Below are 6,796 nucleotides of genomic sequence, written 5' to 3' on the forward strand. Positions count from 1 at the left end.
ATAACACATTCAGTTTTCTTCCTTGCCACTGTCGCCTTTTGGCTTGCTCTGGGGGTCAGGCATATGGGTTCTGTAAAGCGTCTCGAGACAATATGACTGTAGTTGGCGCTATATAAATAAAATTGAATTGAATTGAAATTGAAAATTTTGCCTCGAACACTGAGGAGATCCTCAGAAAATGTCAGCACCAGCAGTACGTACTGATGAAACTAAATACCTTTGGTGTCAGTAGAAACATCCTAAAAACCTTTCCATTCCCCTTCATAAAGAGTGTCTTTACATTCTAACCTTAACCCCCTGCATCGAGACATATTTCATATGTCATACATCACAGAATTGCACCTGCACCTTAAATTATTTATTTATTGATCCAACTGCTTAAATTGCCCTCAGGGACAAATACAGTTTTTTGCAATAAATTCATTTTGCAGATGTGCCTCTTGGCATGCAGCTAACACTATCTGGAGCACCATAACAGCTTCTTTAAGTAAGATTAACTTGAAACACTGTTCTAATTAATAAACATGTCTCTCAAGCAGATGCACAACCTGCAAAAACTGAACAGGAGGCAAAGCTGTTGTCACAAATCAGAACATTAGCTATGTTCACATAGTCTGCAGCTATGCTAACAGCTAGTAGCTAGCAGTTTATGGAGAAGAGCAACAGACATAACTGCTGGAGACAAACTTTTACTGATCTCAGTTAACTGATCTCACAGTAAACAGCTCAGCTTTGCAGCATCTCGTGAGGCTCAAACGTCATAACTCCTACTTCTCTATTTGTACATACTCAGGTACAGTAATCCTAATCGAAGAAGCACTGTTATGGATGACATGTTCTCTGCTATCACATGCTTTTAATATATAAAATTGAATGTATACATTTATGAAGTCAATAATTGGATTCTTTATCAATGAACAAACCTAGCTATGAATGGCATGTTCTCTGCTACTACATACTCTTATAATATATATATAATATATAACATTTAATGTATGTATGTATAAATTGAGTTACTAATCCTTATTAATGAACTTTATTATGAATGGCATGTTCTCTGCTATCACATGCCGTTAATAAATAACTTTTCATGTGTATCAGTTCCAGTTCCAGTTATCTGTTATCGGCCTTTCTTGATCACCAACAATTGATATCGACATTGACCCTGAAAAAAATATACAAGTCAATTCCTAACACTGACACCTGTGCTTCAGCAGCTACTAGTTCATTGTAGACCTGCTTTTCGTGATTCCAAATCATCTCTCAGCAGCAGGTGTGTTTTCTTCTTAATCTTCTACAGGGTTCTGTGCCAGAATTAATCTTTCCTCCCTTGTACATACTCCAGTTCAGCACTATTATTAGGAAACTGTGTACGCTTCCATGGTTAAACAGATGACACCTAGCTGTATTTAACTATAAAGCTAGATAAAACAGTTACTCTAACTTCAAGTATGTCCTAAAGGTAAAAAGGCATGGATGACTTGTAATTTTCTTCTTATGAATTCAGAGAGAACTGAAGTTATTTTATTTGGCCTGAAACACCTCAGAAACATACTATCTAACTACATGGATATTCTGAATGGCATCTCCACAGTCTCCAGCACTACTATGAGGCACCTCAGAGTTAGTTTTTAACCAGAATATGTCCTTTAACTCACACATAAAACAATTCTTTGGGATTACCTTCTTTTACCTGCTCAACGTTGTCAAAATCAGGAAGATCCTGTCTCAGGGTGACGCTAAAAACACAGTCAATGCATTTGATAATTTTAGGCTGGACTATAGGAACTCCTTATCAGGATGTCCCCTTAACTCTTTGAGAAACCTCCCACTGATCCAAAGATCTGCAGCCAGAGTTCTGACAGGAGGTAGTGAGAGATCATATTTCTCCTATATTAGCTTCTCTTCATTGGCTCCCTGTAAAATTCAGTATTAGGTTTAAAATCCTTCTTCTAACATAGGAAGCTCTTAATGACCAAACTCCACCTTATCATAAAGACGTTCTTATACCATATTATCCAAATAGAGCACTTTGCTCTCAGACTACAGGCCTGCTTGTGGTTCCAGGAGTTTTCAAAAGCAGAGTGAGAGGCAGAGCCTTCAGTTATCAGCTCCTCTGCTGTTCAACCAACTCTGGGTTTGGATTTCGGAGACAGACACCCTCTCTAGTTTTAATAGATAGCTAGAGAGAGATAAATCTGCTGGGGCACCTCCTCTCTACTCTTTTCACATTTCTATACCACAATTGTATGTTATTGTGTCTTCTTTGTTCCACAGTTTGTGTTTTGTTCTCTTTGCAGGTATCTCTGTGGAGCTGCACGTCTCTGATGTGCAGCTACTGACTTCACTTACCTCCCAAGCACTTACTGCACTTACTTATGCATGGTGTGCCTGTTTTGCATCTGCTGTCCCATGCTCTCTCCCGTGATTGATAAAGGCTAGCTTTTTATAGCATGAGTCCTGGTGTGTTTTGTCTTTTCTCATATTTAAAATATTTTTCAAAACAGGAGGAAGGTTTTAGGCTCATTATAAATTTAGATTCTTCACGAGGGAGTGTCTGAGGATCCTAGAACTAACTTCCAGCAGCAAAAATATCATGCCAGAGTAAAAAAAAAATAAAAGAATTAAAAATATTTTCAGCCACAAGAAAACAAGGTATGGCTCTCACAGAGCCCTGGTGTCAACCTCACAGTCAGTCTGGGATTACATAACAGAGAGAAGACGTTGAGACAGCCTAAATCCAAAAAGTGGCATGTTCTCTGAGACAAGGAACAACCTACCTGCATAGTAAAGCACATACCTGTGTCCTAAGATGGTGCTGTTTTAAATGCATCAAATATTGATTTGATATAATGGGTTGTTTGTTTTTCTCCTTACTGCACTTTGTATGATGTAACCTGATTAATAAACACTACTGACCAATTGACTAATGACATAATTTTCAAAACTTCAGTACTTACAATTACTGTATTCTCACTATTAAATATGTTTAGATGATTGATGTGCTCCACACTAGAAGTCCCCTACAGCATTCTGTGATCTCAGCCTGTTCTGACAGGGTTGCTGCATGTACAAACAACACTTGATTCCGTCCCAGTTACAGACACCACCAAACTTTATAATCCCTCCAAATTTAAAGTTAACGCAGATGCCGTCCAACAATACAGATGATATGAAAGCGAGAGAGAAAAATGAAACCAGAAATGTTTTTTTCCACTGACCAGCGACATGTATGTAAAGTATACTCGCCTCAGTAAGCAGAGCCTTTCAAACCGAGAATCACCACAGACTCCACAGCCGCCAGGAAGGATTTTCTCCTGAACCGTGTTCCGTCACATGGATGTTCTTCTCCCCTGATAATCAACAGTCCTGGAAGTCCGTGTTGCTCCGTGCGCTCGGCCCTGAAGCTCGAAAGCGGTTGGGGAATGCGGAAAACACCCACAGCCACAGTTTGATGTCATGTCCGATTTACCGTAAATACGAGTTTAGCGACTTGGAGAGGAGTTCCATCTACCGCTGAGACCATTGTCTTATCTCATTATCTCGTTAAGCAGCGGTCCTGTCGGTGCATTCACACAATCACAAAAGAGCAGCCCATGGAAACACCGAGACTGTTTGTAGTCCTATAGATAGTATTTAATGCAGTAAGATCACTGTAGAAACAGTCGCAGCTGATGTTGTACTACATGGCGGAAAATGTATATACAAGGTGCGGTTGTATGTGGACATATGTGCAGGTTCAGTATAGAAATGGGATATGAAGATTCAATGTATAGAATATAGAAAAGAATGGATATACTTTATTATTCCCAGAGAGGAAATTAGTTTGCTACAGCAGAAAGAGTACAGCTCCCACTATTTATGCAGTAAATAAAAATAAACAATAAGATTAGCTCAACAAGCAAAATGTCCAATGTAAAGGATGTACAAATATTAAAGTGTTTCATGGTGCACTTAGTGTCCAAGAGTGCAAGGGTATAAAAAAAGTGTGCAGTTTCAAATTACAGAACTGGAAAAAGATGCTACAAGGGTCATTCCAGAATTGGAGGACATTTACGCCCCACCCATCAAATTTCAAATAATCCATGTGCAAAATACTGAAAGATGCAGTTGCTGTGTAAATATATTTGTCCTGAGACCAAATCTAAAAAAAAAAAAAAAAAAAAAATAGGAGAAAAGAATGTTTGAAAATATTTTTTTAAAATAGCAAATAAGTCTGGAGTTCCCCCTAAAATGCCATTTTGTCTTGTCCCAACCCCCTGGAGACCAAATTGAATTTCAAATAAAATAGTAACAAATGAAATTTAAATCATCTAGCAAAGCTATGTCCTCTCTTCTATTTTTCATATTTTCATAACATTATCAGCCTTGATTGAATGTCTCACTCGACCTCATATTATCAGAAAAAGGCAAATTCTTTTTACTTTTTTACTTCTTGACTTTTTTACATCAGCAAGTCCTCTTGGTCAGCAGTAATAGATTGCTGAATATTTAGCTTCTACTCCTGAGAAAAAGCTAACAATAGCATGGATTAGCAACCCTGTAATTGTGATTAGAATAGGGTTAGCAAATAATAAACAAACATGGAATTAAAATGGAGTTAAAATGATGACAGTTTTGAGCAAATATCTGTAAAATGATTATACATTGAAACTGGTTTAAATACAATAAAGCAATGTAATTTCACAAATGACTATTTGTGAAAATGCAGTTTTTTTTTATGTGGGCATTATTTGCAGTTTGACCTGTTATTCGCGACCAATATGTAAATGAATACCTTTTTTCTGTGATGTTACTAAATATCATCTGTAAGTTAACAAAACATGGAAAATCTGTAAATAACATTGAGAAATTATTTTCAATCCTTATTATGCATAATTTGTCTCTAAATAACTGCAAATATCTGTAAAATAACAATTATTTTTCTGATTTAAAAACAGCAAAAATTGTGTAATTTTATGGTCAAACATTGTGAAAGAATACCAGACAAGACAAGAAAGAACATTTCTAAAAATACTTATTTTTGAAGTGGACTTTTTGTTGTTTTTTTTTTGTTTTGTTTTTTTTTTACAGTTTTGGCCATTTTTTTTAGTGTTCTCGTCAAAAGTAATAGTTTTTTTTCTGTGACTACTTTCTACTACTATTTACTATACATCATGTAATCCTCATTATGGTCATGGGGGACTGGAGTGTATCCCAGCTGACTTAGGGTGAAGGCAGATGACACCCTGGACAGGTCACCAGTCTATCACAGGGCTACACATAGAGACAAACAATCACACTCACATTACCAACAATTTAGAATAACCAATTAACCTAAGCATGTTTTTGAACTGTGGAAGGAAGCCAGAGTACCTGGAGAAAACCCACACATGCAGAGGGAGAACATGCAAACTCCATACAGCAATATCCTGGGAAGGCCGGGATGTGAATCAGGGATCTTCTAGCTGTGAGGTGACAGTGTTAACCACCAGCTCTACTTACTCTTATTTTTCATGATTTAGTAATGCATCAGTCCATACACAGAAACATGAAAGCAGGGACCCTGTTGATGTGCTGTTAATCTGGGTCTGCTCAGTTCACATGAAACACCACCCCTTTCATGCGAACATGCTCATAGCCAGGTTCTGAAACCCTGGATTCATTTACCAAGTTTATCATCAAGTTTATTATCACTTTTGCATGACTAATTAGCCTGATTGTGGTTGTTTATTTTAGTGAAGCCAAATAATGAAAAGATATAGTGGGTATGTTGAACGTTCTTTACAATACAAGACTCAGGTAAATCTCACTGTATTTCTCTTGAAAACCCAGAGTTTTAAATCTTGCTTCTGTATTTATAGTCCCACGTTGTACCCCCAAGGGCTGTACTACGAAGTGAAATTAGTGGGTTAGTGAGTTCATCACTATGTTGAGCTTACAGTCAGTTTGAAGTGGCCCCCTTTTATCTGCTACATCTCCATGGCAACTGATGCTGTGAAGCTAATCTGGCTATGTTCAGAGGTTCGGATTTAAATTAGCACTAAGAATTGTCTCTGTTTAACCAAAGCGTTTCCTTACAATCTGTATCACTCGTAAGTGATAAAGATTCTCAGTTGAGGAATGTATTGTATCTGAAAACCTGTGCGCTGAGTGTCACTAAAACCACTGAATGAAGCTGTGTAGTTACAGTATTGCACACTGAATGCATCACGTTACCATGGGAACTCATGTATTTAGTTAGTGATGCTGAAATCACAGAAATATGTTTCTATGTTTGTTTCTTAATGACTGTTGAGTCCATTTGCAGTGCTGGTACTGCAGCTGATGGAGCACAGATTTTAAAAATGGATTAGTCTATTGGTATTTATTACAGAGAATATCAAATCAATAGCATTAATTATGCTTTGATTTTGCTAAAAATTTGACATCCTGCATTATGGAACAGTATCAGACCTAAATGCACTTCAATACAACATCATGTTTAAATTAGGACATAGACATTAACGCGTTAATTTCGAGTAATCAATTGCAGCGGGAAATAACGCGTTAAACATAACAACGTAATTAATTGCTGCCTCCTCAGTTCCCTCATTTCTGGCACACCAGTAACGCTGATGAACACTCCAGCCCAGTAGGTGGCGGTAATGAACCTAAAGTCTGTTTGTAGCCATGAAGAAGAAGCACAGGAAGCACTGAGTGAAATCAGGCACTGGTGAACAGAGAAGGAAGATGAGATTGAGCTTGTTGGGCTGAAAGTTTCCTTTTAACAATCTTCCCGATGGCAGCTTGGATAAAAGCCTGATTGTGTGCAAAT

At 37.5% G+C, this 6,796-nt stretch overlaps 1 protein-coding gene across 1 annotated transcript in view; it reads right to left on the reverse strand.

The window, feature by feature from the left end:
* si:dkey-240h12.4 (death-associated protein kinase 2) overlaps positions 1–3,434 on the reverse strand; it is a 28,432-nt gene extending 24,998 nt beyond the window's left edge. Inside the window, exon 1 of the mRNA XM_023294696.3 lies at positions 3,250–3,434. The gene's annotated coding sequence lies outside the window, so the exon portion shown is untranslated. The remainder of the gene's footprint in view (positions 1–3,249) is intronic.
* Between the last annotated feature and the right edge of the window lie 3,362 nt (positions 3,435–6,796).

Source organism: Amphiprion ocellaris, chromosome 15 (genome assembly GCF_022539595.1).
Source record: "Amphiprion ocellaris isolate individual 3 ecotype Okinawa chromosome 15, ASM2253959v1, whole genome shotgun sequence".
In the NCBI taxonomy this organism is placed as follows: Eukaryota; Metazoa; Chordata; class Actinopteri; family Pomacentridae; genus Amphiprion; species Amphiprion ocellaris.